The sequence below is a fragment of the Temnothorax longispinosus genome, chromosome 4 (genome assembly GCF_030848805.1).
Source record: "Temnothorax longispinosus isolate EJ_2023e chromosome 4, Tlon_JGU_v1, whole genome shotgun sequence".
NCBI classification, from domain to species: domain Eukaryota; kingdom Metazoa; phylum Arthropoda; class Insecta; order Hymenoptera; family Formicidae; genus Temnothorax; species Temnothorax longispinosus.
The window spans coordinates 9,124,095-9,147,770 of NC_092361.1; the positions used below are offsets into that span (position 1 = coordinate 9,124,095).

General features: G+C 40.8%; 1 protein-coding gene and 1 long non-coding RNA gene across 6 annotated transcripts in view; both read right to left on the reverse strand.

Annotated features, from left to right (window-relative positions):
- Positions 1-23,676, reverse strand: part of 5-ht7 (5-hydroxytryptamine receptor 7) — a 561,506-nt gene that overhangs the window by 66,909 nt on the left and 470,921 nt on the right. The window lies entirely within an intron of this gene.
- On the reverse strand, positions 7,977-23,136 carry LOC139810885 (uncharacterized). Its single transcript, XR_011731507.1, has 3 exons — positions 22,614-23,136; positions 9,147-9,388; positions 7,977-9,049 (listed from the first exon to the last, which is right to left on the reverse strand). It is a non-coding gene; the product is annotated as an uncharacterized lncRNA (long non-coding RNA).

Genomic DNA, 23,676 nt, shown 5'->3' on the forward strand with positions numbered 1-23,676 from the left:
AGGATTGTACTGATTCTACATCTACTGGAGAATATATTTATCAAGCTATTTGGAGATGTGATAGCATGGAGGAGTCATAAACAGACTTATGTCACATTCTCTACATGTCAAGCTGAATACTTAGCAATGAGTGAGGCATGTCAAAAAGTGATTTCACTGGACAAGTTACTCAGACATGTTGTTGGAGAAACATTCTTTCCGTCAATAATATGGTGTGATAATAGAACTGCAAGAAACTGCATTAAGAAAGATGGAAGTCACAAACTTAAGATGTTTGATGATGAACTAAAAAAAAACTTAAAAGAAAGAGAAGATACTGGAAACCGAAAGCACATGGCAGATACTCATGGAGATTTTGTCAAACAATGTGTAGTGTAGATCAAGGGAGAGTAGAAGTTAGATGGATAGAAACTAGAGAAAACTTAGCTGACATCATGACTAAACCGTTACCTTTGGAAGCATTCGCATATCTTAGAGATAATATAGCGAATTTAGAGTTTAAGAGCAATTAAAAGCGAAATCATACTCGGAACTAATATTTTGCCATTTTTCAGATAAGAAAGAGACTTAGAGGACCCGAGCCCACTACCCGCACAAAGGGAGGGAGTGTTGGAAAGATAATTTGTGCGAGTGGAGCACTCGCGCCCTTCCAGAGGGCACTACATGGCGCAGCAACGCGGGCGCGCACGCCGTACGAAGCGACAGACGAAAGTCTGAGCTCATCGTGTGCACACGTGTCTTATACTGTGTCGAGAATAAAGAGTTATAATAACAGAAATAGAAGAGTCGTTTGTTACCTATCACCACCACCATCTCGATCCCTGCGGAGAGTATATTCCAACAATAAGCCTCAGTTATAGTTGAGTTCATTTACAAATATAATTATTAATTTTCAGGAAAGTATGGATAAAGACAATATCAGAACTTTGTTGTTATTATATCAACAACATCCGTGTTTATATGTTGTAAAATTTGTGGATTACCATAACCGTATAAAACGAGAAAAAGCTTTACAAACAATATGTGATCAGTATAGAGAGATCACAAAACAATCATTAACAATAGAAGTCGCAAAAAAGAAGATCAATAACCTAAGAACGCAATATTTAGATCATATCAATAAGATTAAACAATCAAAAGCGAGCGGTGCATCAGCCGATAAGATTTATAAACCTACCTGGTGGTTATATGAGGATATGAAATTTCTCGATCCTTATATTTCACAAAGAAAAGAAAAATCTTTTATAGCAGAAAAGGCGAGTAGAAATAAAGTACTTGAAAGTTATAAAAATATGATTAGATAAATAGCAATTAAAATAATGGTAATTTATAGTTTTCCAAGGATCAGTCTCAATCTTTAACAATGAATGCATTAATAAATGAAGATGATACTGAAAATCTACAACTTATGGATATTTATAATGTTTTAGAAAATAAAGATTGTGATAAAGGTAAAAATATTAGATTTCTTTAATATTTTATAATTAAATATTTTTTTACAACACCTCCACGGAAAGTTCGACTTTCCATGCTTGTAGAGAGGGCCGAAAGCGGCCAATTTCACGCCAGGGCGGCATAGCAGGCGGAAAGTATCCGCTTTTTTCCCTGTTTGACGGGTGGAAAGTGAGCACTTTCTTCCCTAGGGCGGAAAGTAACCACTTTCCGCCCTCTAGGGAGGAAAGTAAGCCCTGGCTTGAAATTGACCACTCTTGCCTCTCTCTAGGCATGGAAGTCGAACTTTCCGTAAAGGTATTGTGAAAAATATCGCTTTCGGCTCGGGCGGCAAACTTCACACTCGTCTGAAAAACGCTACTTTCGCCCCTTGGTGCACAATATACTATAATATATGTATGTATATTTTATGTATATATGTACATTTGTAAGAAGTATAAACTTAGATTTATTTATAATTAATATTTGTATCTGTTTTATATAAAAAATATCCATCAAAATATTCTGTTGCCACTTTCAGTGGTTAGCACTTCAACACACAACATAAAGTCATCACCTTCAGTTATTAGCACTTTAACATACAACATAAAGTCGTCACCTTCAGTGATTAGCACTTCAACATGCAGCATAACACCATTATCTAAAAGAAAAAGATCTGAAACGATAAGATCTTCTCTTGAAACTAAAGAAAACTTTTGGTCAATGGCTACAACTGCAATGGAATCGGTAACTAAAAATGAAGAAACGGAAGATGGCTTAAAGCATTGGATTCTATACTTAGAGAATGAATTACGTAAGATTAAAAATTTCAAAAAATTAAAAGGGTTACAAAGAAACATCATTGCATTAGTAGATAATGCTGATAGTGATTAAACACATTTTGTTTCTTGTCTTGAAATGTTTTTTAAAAGTTTCAAAAAATTAAAAGGGTTACAAAGAAACATCATTACATTAGTAGATAATGCTGATAGTGATTAAACACATTTTGTTTTTTATGTCTTAAAATGTTTTTTAAAAATGTTACAAATTGCATTTTTATGATCTCGTGTTTGCAATTTTCAAATTGCGTAATTGTGTATTACTCTTTTGTCATGTGGAATCATTCAGAAGTTGTAGTAGCTAGCAGTAATAGCTGTCAGTATATCTCTCTGCTATTCTATTATCTATCAGTGACAGTTACCAAGACAGTTTAACTTCTGACAAGTTTAAAAGCTCTGCTTTTTCTTTTTTAGTGCAAATGTTGTCTTAAATTTGCTTTACTAAATCTTTAATGTCTACTCTATAATGTTTATTTTTTATTCATTAAAGTTAAATATGTTGTAATGCGGAAGCCGAGTCGGCCTCATTGCGACACTGGGCGGTCAGCGCAAGAGTTCCGGCTATTGTCAAAGATATCTTAAGTGGCATTCCGGGCTTCACCAGGTCGCCGGGCAACTGACCTGAGCCCGGAAGCAAAAGCGCTGACAGCCGAGTCAGCAACGAGGAAGCGACACCGCTCGTTAAAAGGCCCGCCCTTCCGATAAGCGGCGGGCAGTTACCACCGAGAGCACGTAGCGCGTTATTCTGTGTATCGTATCTTTAACCCGCAAGTCAGGGTTGTGTAAAAAGTGAACCAAGTGTAATCAGAACTAGCCGTTTATTAAACGCCACTGTTACAACCAATCTGGTCAGAGAGTGTTTCTTTCGCCTTCCTGCGGATCCGAACGAACTCGGTGCCGACCCTGAGCTCCCATTCAAGGCGCGGCACGACAAATAGTTTCTTTCTATTATATAATTTCCCAAAGATAATATATGAGAACATATCATATAAGCAATATATATTTTTATTTATCTAAGTAAAATAGATTGTTTATTATATATTTAAGAATATTTTATTATTAATTTAAAATTTAACACTTGTTACATTTGTAAAATCTATTGTCATAGACTATTCTTATCAGTAATAAAAACTACTTACGATATAACTATTTATTTATTATGTCTTATTATTAATACAAAATACAATGTATTTATTATATATTTAATATTAACAATGTTTTAAATATAAGAAATGAACATGAACGAATACAATTATTTTATATATTATTAATTACTTAAATTCTAATGCACAAAATTATAAAAATATATAAAATTATATATTTTTTATTTAATTTAATTGTTATATTAAATAGTTAAAACAGAGTTTCTATTAGTTATTCTATTATACGCTACATCAAAACTATCTCCAATAATACATAAATTTACAATTTTATTTTTATAATTTCAATTTTTATGTTATTCTTACCTGTATAATATTATAGTAATATCTTAAGACATAACTCGGTCATATACAAAAATTATAAAAAAGCATATATAAAAAACGCTCGTATATATTAGAAAGTACAGTGCTATGAAACATTTGAATTGGCATTTTTATTTAAAGTGAAGAACTCCGATCTCAACATAAATAATATGTACTTCACAAAGTTAAATCATAGCTTCTTGCCATTCAACTTTTCCAACAGTATTAAAATATTCTTTAAAAATATCACGAATATGAATTGCATTTCTATTAGGTCGTTTACAATTTCCAAATTACGCAACTGTGTATTATTATTCCTCCATGTAGCAGGTATTATAGTTAAATTCTCTAAATCTTCAATGTCTACAGTTCCGTGTAAATAAGCTTCATTTTTTTTACTAATATAATTATGTAAAGCGCAGCAAGCAAGTGTAATATTTTGAACTGATTCAACTGGTAAATATATCTTTGTTAAAAGAACGCGAAATCTATTAGCCAATATGCCAAAAGCATTTTCAACCACTCATCTACCTCTACTTAGTCTATAGTTAAATATTCGCTCATCATGAGACAAATTTTGTGACGGATATGGTTTCAATATGTGATTTTGCAATGGAAAAGCCGCGTCAGCTAGAATAACAAAAGGAACAGATTGATTCATAATAGATAAAGGTTTATCTTTTGGCACATTTAATGGATTTTGTGGATCATTTATGTATTTCGCTAAATCACTTTCACGAAAAACTCTTCCATCACTTACCCTCCCATTAACACCAACATTGACGTATATAAATTGATAAGACGCATTAACTAATGCTAATAAAACGATGCTATCTGTACCCTTATAATTGTGATACAATGATCCTTGACTGAGAGGAACTTTAAACTCAATGTGCCTGCCATCCATCGAACCGATGCAGTTTGGTACATTGATGTGACAATAGTGAGATGTAAAAGGATGAATTTGAAGATATGCTCAGTAGTCGAGGACTGGAAGTAAGAGTCGGTTGGCGTGCTTGATAGTGTTCGGACGTGTTTGTCTTGTCGAAAAATTTCAAGTGTCGCGACTGTTTGTACTGTCTGCACTGTGTGATTTTAACAGTAGTACCGTATATTGCGCCTTTTGAGGCATACAACGTTCTGTAAAATGGATTTCGAAGAATTGCAGTTTGATGGACATGAAATGGAAGTTGAAGCAAACGTTGAAGAAATGGAAGTGAATGACGAGGAAGGAATGGAAGTTGATGATGAAGCAATATTGTCAGACGATTCGTGTTATGATAGTGAAATGGCTGATGAGGATATTCCGGACGAAATTTTCAGAGTGTTGAATCAAGCAGAAGTGAATATGTTACACCCTCTGACAAAGATGTGTTGCATATACTCTTATTTTACTCCAGGACATATGAAGTTTTGTGCGTCATGCATTGTCAGAATACACGGATTGTTCTCGATGTTATACGCTGTTCGCAGACATGACACATGTCCGTATATCCTCATAGATGGTCTCTTTTGTTCATCTTGTGGAGACCCATTATATCTTATTTCACCGTGTAATCTGTGTCCTATGTGTGTTTTTGTGTAAATTTTAACTGTGTAAATAGCCTGTGTAAATAGCCTGCAGTATTTTAGTGTATACATATTATTGTGTAAATTAAGAGACAATGGCCTGAATTCTGAAGGTGACTGACTCAAGAGTTAGGGATTTCTAATTCAAATCCTGCGGTGGTAAGCAAATTTTCTATGTATAATATAAATTTATTTAAACGCAATCGTGAGCGAGAACGCGAACGGGAGCGAGAGAGACCGCGCGAACGAGAAGTCGCGCGCAACCGGGGGACGGGGAAAACATCTACGAGGGAGAGATAACGCGAGCGTGTCGTGTGACGTCACGCGGACCAGCGCGGCCGTTGCACGCGGACTCCGCGGCGCGGCGAAAACGTGGGTCCCCTCGCCCCGCGGCGCCTGAAAACGCGGCGCCGGAAAACGCAAACGCGGGTCCCCTCACCCCCTCCCCCGCGACGACCGAAAAACGCGGTTCCCTTTCCCCCTCCCCCGCGACGCCCAAAAACGCGGTTTCCCCCTCCCCCTCCCCCGCGACGCCCGAAAAACGCGGTTTCCCCCTCCCCTTCCCCCGCGGCGCCCGAAAAACGCGGTTCCCCCCTCCCCCTCCACCGCGGTTTTTCCCCGCCCTTTCCCTCCGCCCCCCCTCGCGGTTTCCCCTCCCCCGCCCCTCACCTCCCTCAGATCCCCGGAGTAGAACCGGCCTAGCTTACCTACTAGTATTGTTTAAACAATTAAAAAATAAGAACATTTTAGCAAAAAGTTTTGAAACTTAGACCTTTCGAGAAGATGCGATCGATTTAATATGCCTTTTTTTAGATAGGAAAAAAAGTTTTAGAAATATCTCACTGTTTTTATTTATTATATTCACAGCAAAAATGTCGATTTTCCATAAGGGATCCCGGGAAAAAAGAATGAGATCTGCCGAGATATGACCAGATCTGGTTCATAAAATCTGGCCAGTTATAATTTGATCTGCAAATGGTCCGTTTCTGGCCAGATCTGAACAGATATAACCAGATCTGACCAGATATAATTTGATATGCCAAGATATAATTATTTATTGAATGTATCCAGATCTGCTCAGATATAATTAAAAATTATGGAGAGAAGTAAAATGTTATAAAACCATAAATATATCGATTTAATTCGAAATTGTGTGCTACTTTATTATTAGCGTGCGATACAACTGATGATATAAGTTGTACCGTGCACTTGATTTATATACCGTTCTTATACTATCGTTTGTCATATATTAAATACGAGAAACGGATCTCATTGAACGCCATCTATCGGATGATCCGGACATTTGCACAGGGTATAACAAAAAGGTCGGGATACTGAATCATCTCGGAAAGATGACGTTTTCGGAAGAAATGTTTTATACAAAAGTTGTAGGGTATCAAGTTATCCATTATGACCTTGAAAACAACGGTCCGCCATCTTTTTGGTCGGCCAAAACACCCGTCTTGCGACGATACGTGCGTACCATTTTCCTCCTATACAAACTGATGCACGTGCAAGGGAAGACAGAATCACGCTCGAGGGAAACCTAACCTGAAATAGCCGTGAGCTGAAGTCGTGCGCCCGGGCCGCCCGGCGCGCCACAGTGACGAGACAGGCGGATTAGCCCCGGGTGCTTACAGACGGATTGGTGCTTACGCTCCAAACACAAGTTTCAGGTTTGATCGCCCATGAAATATTAGACATCAACGATAATGAAAAAACTACACTGGATTCGTGTTCAGCATGCATTACTCTTTATAATCACGTAACTCGAGATTTGAAGAGTAAATATTATTGCAGATATTACAAAATTTCCACGCGCAAAAAATTTCACTTTCACCTTCCGAAAACACGTTTGCCCTTGTAAAAATCATAACACGGCAGGTAACCTGCCGAAACTCCGTTGGTCACATAGGTACCATAAGCAGCGTTTACAATGTTAATAGCGAGTTCGCATAATATACAGGTTCCGAGATATTTGATTAGACGTATTTACCCTATAGACGTTTTAGCCCCGGTCTCCCCTATTCTTGTAACTCTTGTCGAGACGTTTTCAAAATACTAAGATAAAGCTTTCTTTCGTTATAAATTTCCTAAAATATTTTAAACTTTGTCATGACTTTTTTAATATAAAATATGTGATATCTCATAAAGTATTTACTTTTTGATAACTTTACCATCATACTTTTATACGTAGAATAATGAAAGAAATCGAATAATAATATTAATTTTTATTAATCTTTACATTTGCAATTTTGCAAAATTGAATTTGCGTCTACCAAATGCAATTAAATTTTTTAAAATATTTTTTTGTTTTTTTTTACAACAATAGATTTCTGACCTTCTTGTTACACCAGTATAACCAATAAATAATTCTTATTAATTAAAGTAAAAAATGTAAAGTCTTTAATAATTCTTATTAGAGTTGGTAATTATTTATGCAAGTCTCCAAATAACTTCAACAAAATTTTTAATGTAATTTAGTTATTAAATAATAATAAAATTGAGAATTATATCACTTTTGTTTATCCATTTTTTGTAAGCTTACAATGGACGAAATAACATATTTCTGTTATTGTCTTTTGTATTTTAGATATAAGGCAAAATGATGAAAATGCTTTTATAACAAATAACTAACATTCATTTGTTTATAAAAAAATACTTGTTTTCTGCAAATTATATTTTTATCATAATTTATTTTTATATAATTATATCAAAGATATTTAATTGAATATCTTTTTAATTTGCTATGTATATAAATAAATTTATATTTATATATTTAAATAGCTGATTAGACGAATATCGATCATCGAATATTTAATTTATTATAGTTAAACATGGCCAGATATCGACAGACTTGAACAGTTTTCGATCAAACACAACCTCAGTTCGACTTATATCTGTACAGATATGGTCAGATGTAATGTATTTTGGATCGCATTCGAGTATAGATATGGTTATATCTAAACAGATACAGTCAGATCTGGACTTTTTCGATGAAATTCAATCACAGATATGGTTAAAAAAAAGGATAAAGAATTATACTTTATATACCCCAAGGGGCCTTAAAGGGCGTTTTGAAGGGACGTACCCAACCCTAACCTCCAATTCATCCACTACCTTACTGTTTCCTCCTTTGGACCAACGGTTTAACGTCTCTTCTAAAAGACGGAGCCCAGTTTTCTCCGCATCTTGCACGGAAGGGCGCGATTTTTTCGGAAAAAAAACTTTTTCATGATTCATGGCTCTAGTGGACTCGAACCTGGTTCCTCAAATTACGAGTCTGGCGCTCTACCACTAGACCACACCGCCGCGGCCTACACAGATATGGTTCAATCTGAGCAGATATGGTCCAATTTGAGCAGTCGAAGAGACCAGATTACACCCCATATATATTTATACATATATAGTTATATATGAACATACATGACCAGATCTGCGCAGACATGAGAAGTCATATCTGAACATATCAGACCAGATAAAATTTGATCTGCTGAAATATATAATTTGATCTAGTCAGATCTAATCCTTTTTTCCCGAGAATAATGTTAATTTCATCAAATTTAAACTTAAATAACTTTTAAATCACTTACAGAGTATTTTTAATTTAATTTAAAAGAAACATCTCAATATTGCAGCCATTTTTGAATATATTTGAATTACCTCCAATACATCCTTAAAATCGTTATAACTCAGCAACCCCGTTTAGTGGATTCGTTTCACCTTTTTTGCAGCACATCAGGAAGACTAAAAGAACAATATTACAAATTTTTATCGACTTCATACTGTTTTTTAAGATGTAGCCAGAACATCCTTAAAAAGTTTAAGATGATTTTGATATTACCTTGGCGACACCATCTAAAGTCACATTGATTATACTGTTAAGAGTATTCTAAAGCGAAGGCCGAACTTCCTCGATGTCGATAATGTCAACATTTCTAATTCCGTTCTAATTTGTTTTCTATGTTACCGGCCCATATATGTCCTTGTCTAATGAGATATCTATACGATATATCTATCCTTGTCCGATTGCTGCGCCATCTCTCGCTACACGCAATACTGCTCATCCTATCAACCTGCATGTGCCTTTGAATAATAAAGTTTTATTAGTAAAAATCTTTTTTTCTAGGCTTTGGATCTTAGTTCTATTTGCACGATATTGTTCCTATATGTTGTCCCTAGGGCAATTGGGTATCATTTTGTATATAAACTGCAGTATTTTTGTTTAAGCAAATATTGTCGTCAGGTATGTGGTATTATTATTCATGTATTGTAGTTGGCAAAACTAGCTAGTTGGTTATATTTATTTTTCAAGTTTGGTACTACTGATAATTAGCGACTTGCACGCCTCTCGTGTTAGATTGCATGGCAACTTGCCCAGATAGATACCTAAGTTGTTTGTACCACTATTTAATGAATTTTCTGTTTGTAAAAGCCTTAATAAAGAAGGTTATTTTACACTACAATTTTACAAACAGTAATAGGTAAACGAACAGTAACAGTATGGATAAATTCTTGAAACCAGAAAGATTCGACGTGGAACCAACCTCAATCTCGGCGGATCAGAAATGGTCACACTGGAAACGAACGTTCTCAAATTTTTTAAGCCACATCAAAGATGTTCCAGAAGCAAGTAAATGTCAACTATTAACTAATCATATAGCCCCAAATGTGTACCAGTATATTAGTGAAACGGGCACGTTTGCAGAAGCCATAGACATCTTAGGTTCATTATATATAAAACCTAGAAATGAGATTTATGCCGGCATTGCTTAGCCACTAGACAACAGCACGCCGGCGAATCGGTAGATCAGTATCTACAGGTCTTGAAACAAATGAGCAAGGACTGTAATTTTAAGAACGTCACGGCAGAACAAAATAAGAATGAATATATTAGAGACGCGTTTATTAGTGGTTTGATCTGTTCTCGTATATGGCAAAGGTTGCTGGAAAATACAACGCTTACTATATAGAAGCTGTTTTTGACCAAGCCCGAGCGCTGGAACTGGCTGAACAACATTCTGCTTCCTACTCTGGACCACTCACTACTACGGTCGCTGCTGTTAATGATGTAGTTAAACCGGACTCACTAACGCCTGATGCAACTGTGGCAGGCGTGTCAAAGACTGAAAAGTGTTACTTCTGCGGAGAGAGTCGTCACCCTAGGACGTCGTGCCCGGAGTCCGTCGATGGGCACGATGGAGGACGGACGTGCCTCCATGTGCTCCGTATTATACGTACTGATAGTGTTCTTATTTTTCGGATTCTTACTTGGTGCTCGATACGTGGTGATTTGCGCTGTGTTCCTAATTTGAATCATATCATAAAATTATATTACCATCACATTCTAAAGAAAATTGCAATTCTCACATTGTACTGGGGGGATTATTTATGGGATTGTGTATCTGGCCATACATGTATTATCTGGAAATAACTGAGATTACATTCAAATCTCATGAATTATTACACGTGCCACACCTGTATAACAATCGAGAGGCCGCCTTGCCGGTATCTTGATGGGAGATTATAACAATCCTGGCACCTTATGATTATTACTGGACTTAATGATTGAGAAGGAATCGTTGTATTACGATTAATATTCTTGGTGAGTTCTCTGTAACTGATTGTGGTGCCGTTAACTTCCCGTTTTACATGTGCCGTTTGTCGGCCATTTTTTGAAATCGTCGTGTTTATCTTCACGTACGGTCATAATGGCGGAACATGATCTCGAGAGCTTTCGTTCTACTACGTTTGATTATAGAATCACGCAGCTTTAAGTAATACAATGTTATAAATGGCCGTGTGCACAATCATTGAACGCGTTACCATAATGGCGTTCCATCGCTGTCTTAATTCTCGCGAGTTATATTTTGAACGGAGCTTTGCGTCGATTTCGTTAATATATAATATACGCGGGGCCCGGTGTCGTGAGCTACATCATTGGTGTGCCCGTCCTCCAGACTTAAGTGCCGGCTGACTCCTTCTGCGTACTCCCCGTCTGGAGCGATTTTCATTTATTATGCGTGCTTGAATTGTACTCAAATTAGATCTCCGTGTCAAGACGTGATTATATGCGAGCATGGTACCCAGATTTTATACTCAATCGTGCATTACGAGATAGAATACTCGACGTTGATGGGACGGCCGAGCGTGATAGTGTCTACGCTTGGAACCGCCTCCTCTCGTGCTTAGTCTGCGCAAATAACCTCCAATTACTACAGCTCCGTCATGCGTCAGGGCACTGATTCCCTGACAGGTCCTAACTGGATCCTGGACTTAGCAATAAATTCTGATATGAATCCTTAACTGCTGTCAGGTCGTCGGTTTTACATCGTCATAGTGTCGCGTGACTGCCTAGTGGAGCAGCATCTAGGTTATATTTCGGTTGCGTATAGCGTACTGATTAATTTCTAGATATTATTATTATGTCTTGTTTTACGTGAGGGTTGTGGCTCCCTGAATGTATACCTATTTTGTATCTTGTTCCTTGAACAGCGTTTATTGCAAATAAATCTTGTTGAATATGATCCATTTTGCATGTTGTATTACTGAAACAATGCTTTGTCAGGCTTACTTTGTTCTTGCAATTGTTTTTGGATTTGTTAACACGATATGAAATGTACAATGATGGTGTACATATAAATAATCAATAATGCATATTTATAGTTAAATGGGCTTCTTTGTGAAATAAGATGCTCTGAATTTTGTCTGCGGTGGATATGTTAGATCAAGTGACTGATATGAATTATTATTATACTATTTGCAATGAATGTTGCTCTTTTATGTTGATGTCTTTCGTGTATATACTGTTGCGCCCGTGCCGCGCGCTTCATGCGAGTCGCCCAGTAGTAAATGTCGCGCCGCGAATCGTCCTTAGTGACGCTTGTTTATGTGAATATTGATTTTCTCTGATGCTCAATTTATTATTGATTTTCCTACCAGATGTTCAGTTATACGAGATGTTCTGTTTATACCCGATGTTCAGATTTGCTCTGGGTCTCGTCTCGTTCGGACGTGTCAGCCCGAGCTCTTCTTTTATAACGGGAGATTAATAAAAGAGTTTTCTTTTCTAACAACGTGTCCTCTTTTCTTGTGAGAGTCCTGAGAAACGCGCCGCGAGTGAGTGAGTGAGTGTAAACGTGCGGCTGACGCTTGACGAGCGTAACATTTTGGGGGCTCGTCCAGGATATGATAGGACGATCGACGAGCGCAGAGATGGATACAAGGAGTACCAGGAAAAGACTCCGAATGGATACACCTCAATATTCGTGCGAGCGGGATTCTGCGGAAGCGACGGCGATGTCAACGGTTGCCGAAACTCTTCGGACCGTCATTCAGGAGGTCCGACTCCTGCGCGAAGAACAGTCGCGGAGGGAAAGAGAGTACGCCGAGACGTTCCGTCGGCAGGAGGAAGAGCTTCGCCGTCTCCGTGGGATGAACTCCGGCGCGCAGACACAGCTAAGTCTTTCCAATAATGAAGCGGCCGGGGACTCGGGGGCGCGTGACGCGAATTTTGCAAGGGCGCGGAACGCTCGCGAGGGGGGCGCGGTCGCGGATGGCGCGGCGACGCGAGTTGCGGGCGGCCTCGGCGCGGAGACGCGAGACGCACACGCGGGCGAGAGAACTGCGATTATGAGCGGCGCGGAAACGCGAGACGCGCACGCGAGGGAGAGAACCGCGATCGTGAGCGGCGCGGAAACACAGAACGCGAGAGAGAGAATCGCAGACGCGTGCGGCGCACAAGTGCGGTCTGTGCACGCGAACGAAAGTGTCACGGTCGCGAGTGCAGAGCTCGGGTATAAGTTAAAACCCGACACGTACGATGGGACGGTTTCCCTACATGAATATTTTTCGCAATTAAATTTGATCGCGCGAGCAAATCATTGGGACGACGCGACGAAAACGATCGCGCTGGCATCAAGCTTGAGGGGAAAAGCGCGTTCGGTGTTGGAAACGGTACAAGATGTCGAGCGTTTGGACTTCGCGGAATTGAAAGCAAAACTTGAATTGCGTTTCGGGGAGGGGCGGCAATTGCAGAATAGCTACGCCGCGTTTACGAATCGTAAACAGAAATTCGGGGAGAATTTGGCGACACTCGGCTCTGAGATCGATAAATTGTCGCGTCTGGAATTATTATTATACTATTTGCAATGAATGTTGCTCTTTTATGTTGATGTCTTTCGTGTATATACTGTTGCGCCCGTGCCGCGCGCTTCATGCAAGTCGGTAGTAAATGTCGCGCCGCGAATCGTCCTTAGTGACGCTTGTTTATGTGAATATTGATTTTCTCTGATGCTCAATTTATTATTGATTTTCCTACCAGATGTTCAGTTATACGAGATGTTCTGTTTATACCCGATGTTCAGATTTGCTCTGGGTCTCGTCTCGTTCGGACGTGTCAGCCCGAGCTCTTCTTTTATAACGGGAGATTAATAAAAGAGTTTCCTTTTCTAACAACGTGTCCTCTTTTCTTGTGAGAGTCCTGAGAAACGCGCCGCGAGTGAGTGAGTGAGTGTAAACGTGCGGCTGACGCTTGACGAGCATAACAATACGAAGAGGTCTCTGATGCGTGCTCAGCGTTTTTTCCCGGCATATTGAGTTAAATAAATAAACAAATGATAACAGGTATGAATTTAGGTTATGTTTGCGTGAATGCGCTGAGACACGTATTCTTGTTACAAATTCTTACCATGATTCTTTCAGGATTCGGGATGAGAAGAAAGATATAATAGATTGCACAATAAACGATAAATGTCTTGATTTATTATTATTTATGGTTCATACATGTTGTCTGGACCTCTTTGTGTTAATGTTAATATTTTTGATGATTGTATTTTACACATTGAATATGCACACCCCTCTACTCCAAATCCTATTATCTGCGAAATACGGTAAGTGATGATCTCAGCGAATTAATTAACTATATAATTGTTTATTATTGAGGTTAGATCACTTCACTTTATGATACGCGCGAGCGTTACACTTTAAACTATGACTGAAAATCGCATGATGAACAACTTACTCACATCTAGGGATTTTTCTGCCTTAAGGCGGTTTTACACGTATATTTCAACAATAACTCTATTGGTTATAATTTCTATTGTTTTTTTCGCTACCCTACTATGGGATAAACATATTCGGTACCTATCAGAGATTATTTTATGCAGGTATAAGCTTTGCGAATCTATAAGAGTTTTTCTATAACTTTTACATACCTGCCAAAAACCGATTATTTCGACGACTATATATATTGGGCATTTGTACTCACTGACGACTAAGATCAATTTTTCTCAATATAATTTTTGCGATCTTATAATAATTTATTATTATTTATATCTGCCCAGAATTTCTTATGTTTTCTTTATATCCAACTATGGGATTAATATACTCGGCATCTACTAAAGAACACTTTATCCAAGAACAAACCTTGCGAATCTGCAAGAATTATTATAACTTTATATACCTGCTAAAAAATCGACTTTTTCGATGAATATATACTAGGCATATGCATTCGCTGATGACTAAGATTGATCATTCTTAATATAAATTTTGCGATTCTACAATAGGAATTGTGTAATATTTTTTTATTTGTTATAACTTTTGTACCTTATATGGTATTTCTAAAACATTCATACTTTGTCTATTGCCTGGCACTTTGAGAATAAAACAAATAGACAAACAAAACAAAATAAATAAACAATTCAAAACAACAAATAAACCAAACACACATGCATAAAATAAAAACACACAAAACAAAATAGAACCAAAACATAAAACAAAAACAAACAAAATACACCCTCATACATGCCAGGCAATCAATCAATTAATAATTAATTAATGGATTCTTCTAGATGTAATTCTGCGTAATCACGTAATATCTGTTTGCGAAATATAAATATACTGTCACAACATTTTATATGCTGATTTTGCGTACGGGCTCGTTTTTTTATGGGTTACGTAGGGTTAACTTAAAGTTAAACAGTCATCTGAATTTTCAAGTACGCACTTGGACAATGCGTATCTTGTAGGCTAGGTCCTAGGAAAAGGACACCCCGATAAAAAACCAACACAAAAATGGAATGGACAAGAACAAAAAGGAAAACTTACCACCCCAGGGGGGTCGGATACCCAGGGGTCGGCGCGGGGGGGATACAGTTCCAGTGCCCTCCGTGTCGCTGGACTTGGCTCCTGAATCAAGCGATGGGCTAAACCAAGTTAATCTACGCCCGAAAGGGGCGTCGAATATATTATTAACATCGGCGTTGCCCACGGGCGCCGGTGACATAGGAGCTACTGTGGAAGGAAATTCATCACCACCGGTGCTAATCTCGGGCACCGGTGGCAACGAAGCTACTGAGAAAAATAAGCCCTCGACTAAGACTAAGAGTGTCGCCCTCGGGCACTGGTGAAGTAGATGTTACCGAGGAACTGTCTGATTCGCGGCGGACGACGAGGGACGAAATCACAAACTTGATGAGGGATATCACTGAGGGAGACTATCTCGGTCGCCCGGTTGCTGCCTCTCAAGAGCATCGACGATTTTCGTCCGAATTAGACCATCTTACTGAGGTGGACTTTGCGACGGGGAGTCAGGGTCATGATATGGAGATTGACGACGCGGATAAAACAGTTCCGAGCGAAAGTTTTACATATGTTTCAGATTCTGACGAAGAGGAAGTCATATCTGAATATTCACTTAGAAGTGAAAAAAGGAAAGCGCCGGCTTCTAAGGAAAATTCACCTACCAACAAAACCCCGTTGAAGAAAACAAGATATATTGCGGGTAAGAAAGTTAGGGTCAGCAAAAGTACTACCCCCGTGACGGCTGGCTCCCTGGTTTCAGATACTCAGATGAGAGTTATGGAGGGAGGAGAGATTCGTACTCTGGAGACTGGAAAACTTTCGGAACTCGCTACCAAATATATTGATAAAGTGGACAAGATTCGCAGGGGAAGCCAGAGATTTGCGGGCCCTCTCAGCAGATCGATGAAGGAAGGCTTAATAAATCTAGAAGAAATGATGAAGACCTTGGTGAAGAGGCTGGACAATGCTGGAGACATCTTATCTCTCAAAGTGCAGGTCGTTAAACTTACTGAGAAGCTTTGCGCCTGTAAAAAAAGAAGGGCAGAGGGCTAAGCAAGAATACTCTGGTATAATCAGGGAAAACAACAAGTTCAAGATGGAGATGAGAAACCTGCAACAACGGTTGACAGCGTAATGCTGGGGCTGGGTCGAAATCTCCGATCTTCGTATTTGGAACCTTTCAGCAGCCTGGCACTGAAAAAGCTTCTTTTCCTGATTACACAACTAGAGCCTCCCAGCAATCAAATGTTGGGGGATCTTCTGCTCCCGCGGAGGTTGCGATGATGGATCCGCCATCGGCATCCTCTCACCCTGGATTCGGCGAAAAGCACAAATCTACTGAATTTCTCCCACCTCGGCCACTCCCCCAAAGGAGCCCAAGAGTAAGAACCAGGGGCAAGGCTAAACCGAGGGTTACTAGCGAGGATCGTCATTCGAGGAAATGAACTTTGATTGAGTCAGGTGCCGAATCTCGCTCTGAGAAGGAAAGCGACATTGGGACCGGCAATGTGACAGATGATCGCGGGCGATCCACTTATGATGGCACCCGCCTTGGTAGGACTCATCGTGTATCCACCTCCGACTGGTCTGAAGACTCGGAAGATGATTCTATTTCTGCAGCCAAAACTGAGATAAAGGAACTCAGCAAGGAGATTACTAAGCTGGTTGAACGGAGACACCAGCTCAGTAGGAAGGTGTCGACATTGCATCTGGGGAAATCATATAAGAACATCCTGAAGAAATCCCGTAAAACCTCCTTTCGGAGCCCGGTGACTGATACAGAAAGGGGAAACCAGCGTGGTCCGATCGTGGGAACGGTGGGAACTCAGCGTGAAAAACCTGCTCGCGGTGGAGCTCAACGCAGGCCTCCGAGAACCGCCGCAGTACTAATAACCAATGTCGAGCCCAGCACATCTTATTTGGACATCCTGAAGAAAGTTCGCGAGAAAATACCCTTAAATAGTTTGGGTATTAAAACTTCCAAAATTAGGAAAGGGATTAACGGCGGAGTCGTAATAGAGATTCCCGGATCCGACGGTGCCTCAAAGGCCGACAACCTGGCTGCTAAACTGAGAGACGTCCTGGGCGCTTCAGCCAGAATAACCAGACCTACGAAAACCAGCAGAGAAATCCGGCTTTGGAATTTAGACGACTCTACTACGCCCTCAGATATCACTAACAAAATCTCATCTATTGGAGATTGTGATGAGACACAGATTAAGATCGGAAATATTCGCCCTACTAACAATGGTCTCTTCTCAGTGTGGGCCAAATGTCCGCTTTCCGCGGCGGTGAAGATTGCCGAACCAGGCAAAATTAGAATTGGTTGGACTGTTGCACAGGTCGAGCTGCTAAAGGCTAGGCCCGTGCAATGTTTCAAGTGCTGGCGCTTCGGCCACGTGCGAAATAACTGTTCGTATCAAGAGGTATCGCACTGGTAATTGTTTCCGTTGTGGAGCTCGGGACTACAGGATAAATAGTTGCAGAAACGACCTGCACTGCGTTGTCTGCGCGGATGTTCAAAGCAATCATCGCCTCTGCTTGGCTCGGCGAAGTCTGGGCTTTGAGATGGACTCGACGAAGTCTGGGACCGACGCTAGGAAAAATTGCCCATAAATGGCTACCTTCATACAAGCTAACTTGAACCGCAGCCGAGAGGCCCAGGACCTCTTAATTTTTTATGCTAATGAGCTGGGTGCTGCGGTATGCGTGGTTTCAGAGCCCGCCCGCATGCAAGGCACCCAGCAATGGTTTGTTTCTCTGAACAAATTGGCTGCTGTATATGTCAATGTTCGCGTCGCCGACTACCCTGTAATGCTCGCAGCACAGGGTATAAATACTGTGATCGTTAGGTATAATGATTTGTATATAATTTCCACATATGTTTCACCTAATATAAATATAGAACAATACTCGCTTTTTCTCGATGAGCTCACAACTCTTTTTACATGCGTTCCTAGTAGCGCTAAAGTTGTTATGTGCGGTGATTTCAACCCCCACTCACATTATTGGGGCGCTAACCATACCGATCTTGAGGACGAACTACTTATTGCGTGGACTGCCCAGTTCGATCTGCGACTTATGAACTCCGGCTGTGTTCCTACTTTTGAGAGCCATCAAGGTACCTCCATCCTTGATTTGACATGGGCTTCTCCTAATTTATTGAACAAAATTGCCGACTGGACAGTTCGTATGGACTTGGAGTCGTTATCGGATCACAGATACATAACCTTCCGTATATCTAGCTTTTCTCGAGATGCTCGAGACGCTCCTTCACTCCCTAAAGTGACAGGGGGAACTTTAGAAAGATGGACGCCGACTTGTACAAGGATTCACTGGAGTGGTCATGTGCTGTTGCTCCATTGGACGAAGAATATTTGGTTAATTACAAACCGGATCGATGGATACACCATAGCATTTTAAACGCTTGTCAGGCTTCTGTTCCGCGCATTAGCATCAGAAAGTCAAGATCTGTCTATTGGTGGAACGAAACCAGCTAAGATCTGAAGCCATTGCCGCTAGAAGATCATGGACTCGCGGTCGTCGCAGGGATCCACCCAACTTGTCGGAGCTGAAGAGGAGAACTTACACTGAGGCAAACAGGAAGTTACGCTTCGAGATTCGTCGCGCTAAGACCGAGTTTTGGCGGGAATTGATATCGGAATTAAATGATGACCCTTGGGGACTATCTTATAAGATAGTCCTCAACAAATTAAGGAAATCCTCCCCAGGTATGTCGTCTACTCTGGAGCCCCAGACCAACTCTTGGATGGACTCTTTCCGGCGGGCAATGAGCTCACTCCAGTCGACCTCGGCGACTGTTCGACGGACATGTATCCGGTTACTGCGCGGAAACTCGTTGAAGCTATCAGAAGCAAAAAGAAGACAAACACAGCTCCCGGACTTGATGGCTTTGAAGCCACTGTTCTGAATAGGCTCTTTCCTACCATGGTGGAGCGTATTGCTCAGAGCTTTACCATATATCTCAAGTATGGGATTTTCCCGACCTCATGGAAGATAGCCGATTTAGTTTTAATACCCAAGGGAGAGGCTCCCCCTCTGGGTGAAGTGCCCAGAGCTCGGCCCATTTGTCTCCTGAACGAGGTCAGCAAAGCTTTTGAGCGCATCAAATCGAATAAACGACTGGTTGGAGGAAAATCCTAGATACAATCTTTCTGACAACCAATTTGGTTTCAGGAAGTCGCAATCAACCACGGACGCTCTTTTTCACGTTCAAAAAATTATCACGGAGGCCCGAGCAAAAGGAAAGAGTGTTTTGGCTTTATCTCTAGACATTTTAAACGCGTTCAATTCCATCAGGTTTTCGGGCATAAGATATGCATTGCGGGTTAAACATATCCCGAAATACCTTCGCCGTATAGTTGAAGCGTTCCTTAGAGGTAGAAAGATCCGATTTCGAACCATAATCGGAGCTAGACGCACGAGGAGGGTTCGTAGGGCGGTCCCACAGGGCTCTGTATTGGGTCCCCTCCTATGGAATTTGGCATTCGATTTGGTCCTTCGGACTCTCCTTCCGCATGGATGTAACATTGTTTGTTTTGCGGACGACTCACTGTTGCTGGTTGAAGAGGATGACTTCGATGCCGCCTACGAGTTGGCCACTGAATGTCTCGAATACATCATGAAGAATATTAGATATCTTGGCCTCAAGATTTCATGTCCTAAGTCCGAGGCCATGTTTTTTGGCAAACATCCGCGGGATGCTTTTTTCGAGTACGAAGATGTAAGGATCCCTATATCTAACGCTATGAAATATTTCGATGTCATATTGGATCCAAGATGGTCCTTCAGCAAACACATAAAATATATTGCTGAAAAAGTCTCCAGGGTCAGTAGGGCGTTGTGCGGCATTTTGCCCAATTTACGAGGACCAATAGAAAGCAAACGCAGGTTATAGTACACAGTTGTTCTCTCCATAGCCTTGTACGCGGCCTCTTTTTGGAGCCAAGCTTTATCTTCCGAAAACCAACAGCGGATCATGAGAAGAGTACTTAGACTCTTAGTATTGCGCACCATAATGGCATATCGTACCGCGTCGTACGAAGCTGCGACTTTACTAGCAAGGATCCCACCACTATATATGCGGATTTTTTGAGTCGCACATACTTACGTTTACAAGAGTTAAAGGACAATAAAGGAGAACGGCACTTTCACCATTGATTCTCCCTCGGAAGTGACAGAATCGGTGTGGTGCACCCTGCGTGAGCAATGGTTGGAGCACATCTGCGACAGTGGCTTGGCCGGTAGGAGAACGAGAGAGGCTATCTCCCCGTCATTTGATTTGTGGCTGGACCGACGCTCTGGCTTTCTGACGTTTCGTATCACCCAGCTTCTCACGGGGCATGGATGTTTTGGGTCCTATCTCTGTAAAATCGGTAGGGAGGAAACATCTACATCTCGGTATTGCCTTTTGGCTGACGATATTTCGGAGCACACCCTAGCTTCATGCCCGTTCTGGAGTTTCGAGCGAGGTGAATTGACCGTCATCATTGGACAAGACTTGACTTTGGCAGCAGTCGTCAATCAGATTTGTAGAACTAGTGAAGCGTGGCGTGTTTTTTCCGTGTTTGCGGAGCGGGTTCTTTCTCGCAAAAAAGGGGATGAGCGTATTCGGCAACGAGGTCTTGCCGACCCAAACTTTGTAAATATCGGCGACGTATAACTGTTTTTTTTTAGGTTAAGTTAGGCTTTTTAGGTATTGTATATAGAAATGTTATTTATCTGCGGCGTGCGCTTCCTGTGACAAGGTTTAGGTTAAGTAAAATTATATATAGAAACTTTATTTATCTGGCGTGCGTTTCTTCTTGCGAAGAGGTGGTGGTTTCTTCTGGGGGGTGGCTGTGCTAGTCATTCCCGGGCCTCGTCCCTCCTGGGATCCGGTGCATCGCGTGAGCAATGTTCCCGGATCCCTGGGGGGGGGGGTGTTGGGTCGGGCTTGGCCGGTGGTCTCGCCTTCCGGTCCCGCTACCCCTCGCCGGGTGGTTGTTTGGATTGTATGCATGCTTGCATACACATTAGTTTTCTTGGAGTCGCCGTCCTGGGGTCGGGGTCCCCCTGGGGTCGGTTGTCCGGGGCTGGCCGCTCTCTACTGTTTCGGGGCTCTGGCACCATTGCTCAGCAATGGTTGCTTGGAGCCTCTTTGTGGCGGTCGGTGCCGGTCGGTCGTCCCCTAGGTGTCCCCTTTGGCCTTGGAGCGGATCCGTCTTCGATCTTGTTTCTTGTCGTTCTCTTTATTCTTGTGGTAGAGAACGACATTTGTAGTTTTTTACCGCTCTGGGCGGTTCGGGATGCGGGACCTGGATTGGGTCCCTATATCATAGTGGCGGGTATTCCCTTGTCCTAGCGGGTTTGTGTGCAAACCTCGCGTTTGTTTTCTTGTGGAACTTCCTCTCCGGATAGAGGAAGTCCCTGTACGTTTTGTTCCTATACGTCCCTTGTGGTTCGTGTACAACTTTTTTGCGGGGGGGCATGGACTCTCTTGGACGAATGGTCTCGCAGCCAATGAAGAAGCCCCTCGATGATATGGATGCCCGCATGCTATCATCATGGGGGGCATCCGAGGCGGTCGAATGCTGACGCACAGACCCTGGATGTTTGCAGGGCATGGGACCCTCACATCATTGGTGTCGCGTGTCGGACATTCGACTAGAGGTAATTCTTCCGGAAGATAAAGTGCCCTCCTTTCCTGTTGACTTCTCGTGTGTCCTTGTTTCCTAGTTACGTTTTGTCCCGGCGCCTTTGGCCTGTGGATTGTTGCGTTGTTTGATGTTATACCTTCTGGTTTTCCGCGCAGCGTGATTATAGTCCGATGTGCTAATTGTTAGGGAGAGGGGTTTTAGTGGGTGCAAGCCCCACACTACCCGGTGGTCGGGACCGGGTGTGCGCGAGACATTTCCCCTCTACCGCGTAAACAAAAAAAAGACGTCGTGCCCGGCGAGAAATGCTGTATGTAGACTATGTAACAAGAAAGGATACTATCAGCGAGTATGTAAATCAAAATTTTACCAGCTTGCATCGAATACTACTGCATCTGCTGGCAGTGCTGGCACACTTGCATCTGTTTTTGCTGCTACTCTAAATTGTCTTAAAAAATTGATAGTGGATATAAAAATCAATGGAGTTAAGTTAAAGGCTTTAACAGATACCGGAAGCTCTCTAAGTTTTATCGACAATTCTTTTATAAAGAAATGCAATATCAAGATACTACCGTATTTTGGCAAGATTACAGTGGCCAACTCTTCTTTATCCACGGAAATAACAGGCCAATGCAAGGTCAATTTTGAGATGAAAGGCTGCCCATACAATAATATTGTAATGCTGGTGATGAAAGATCTTTACTCTGATGTCATAATTGGTCATGATGTACTGCAGTCTCACTCCTCGGTAAGCATAGCTTTCTCCGGTAAACGACCAACACTCAACATTTGCAGTGTGGCAGTTGCGAGAGTCCCTCCAGTGTCGCTCTTTGCTAATCTTACTCCAGATTGCACTCCAATAGCAACTAAATCTATGAGACATTCCAAAGAAGACAGCCAATTTATAGCTTCAGAAATTAAAAGGTTATTACAAGATAAAATAATAGAGCCCAGCAATTCACCATGGCGTGCTCAGGCTTTCGTGGTAAGAGAAGAAAATCACAAAGAGAAGACGGTCATTAATTATTCTCAAACTATAAATAGGTTTAACAATAAGAAACTTATTTCCCGCTCGTTTGAAGCAAGGCTATAATGAGAAAGACCATTATACGAGCGTTAATAGATGTTACGGAAAATTCATATCTAATTTTTATATGTATTATTGTAACACATATATATTCCAACTATTCACTGTGCTCCGATCACAGCCGGACTTAATACACAGTTATATATAGAACGTTAAAAAACTGGCTGAGGTGATATTTTTCGCAATAAATTCTTTACAGTTTTTAAATAATTAAATTGTGTCGATTTAATTGTGGGGGGATGGAAGGGTTTTTTAACGTTCTAATTATAACTGTGTATTAAGTCCGGCTGTGATCGGAGCACAGTGAATAGTTGGAATATATATGTGTTACAATAATACATATAAAAATTAGATATGAATTTTCCGTAACATATATTAATGCTCGTATAATGGTATTTCTCATTATAGCCTATAAATAGGTTTACAATGCTAGACGCTTACCCTGCCCCAAGGATTGAAAATGTAATCGCTAAAGCTTTTGAGAATGAGGTATTCAGCATCATAGACCTCAAGAGCGCCTATCATCAAGTGCCAATTTTAGAATCGGA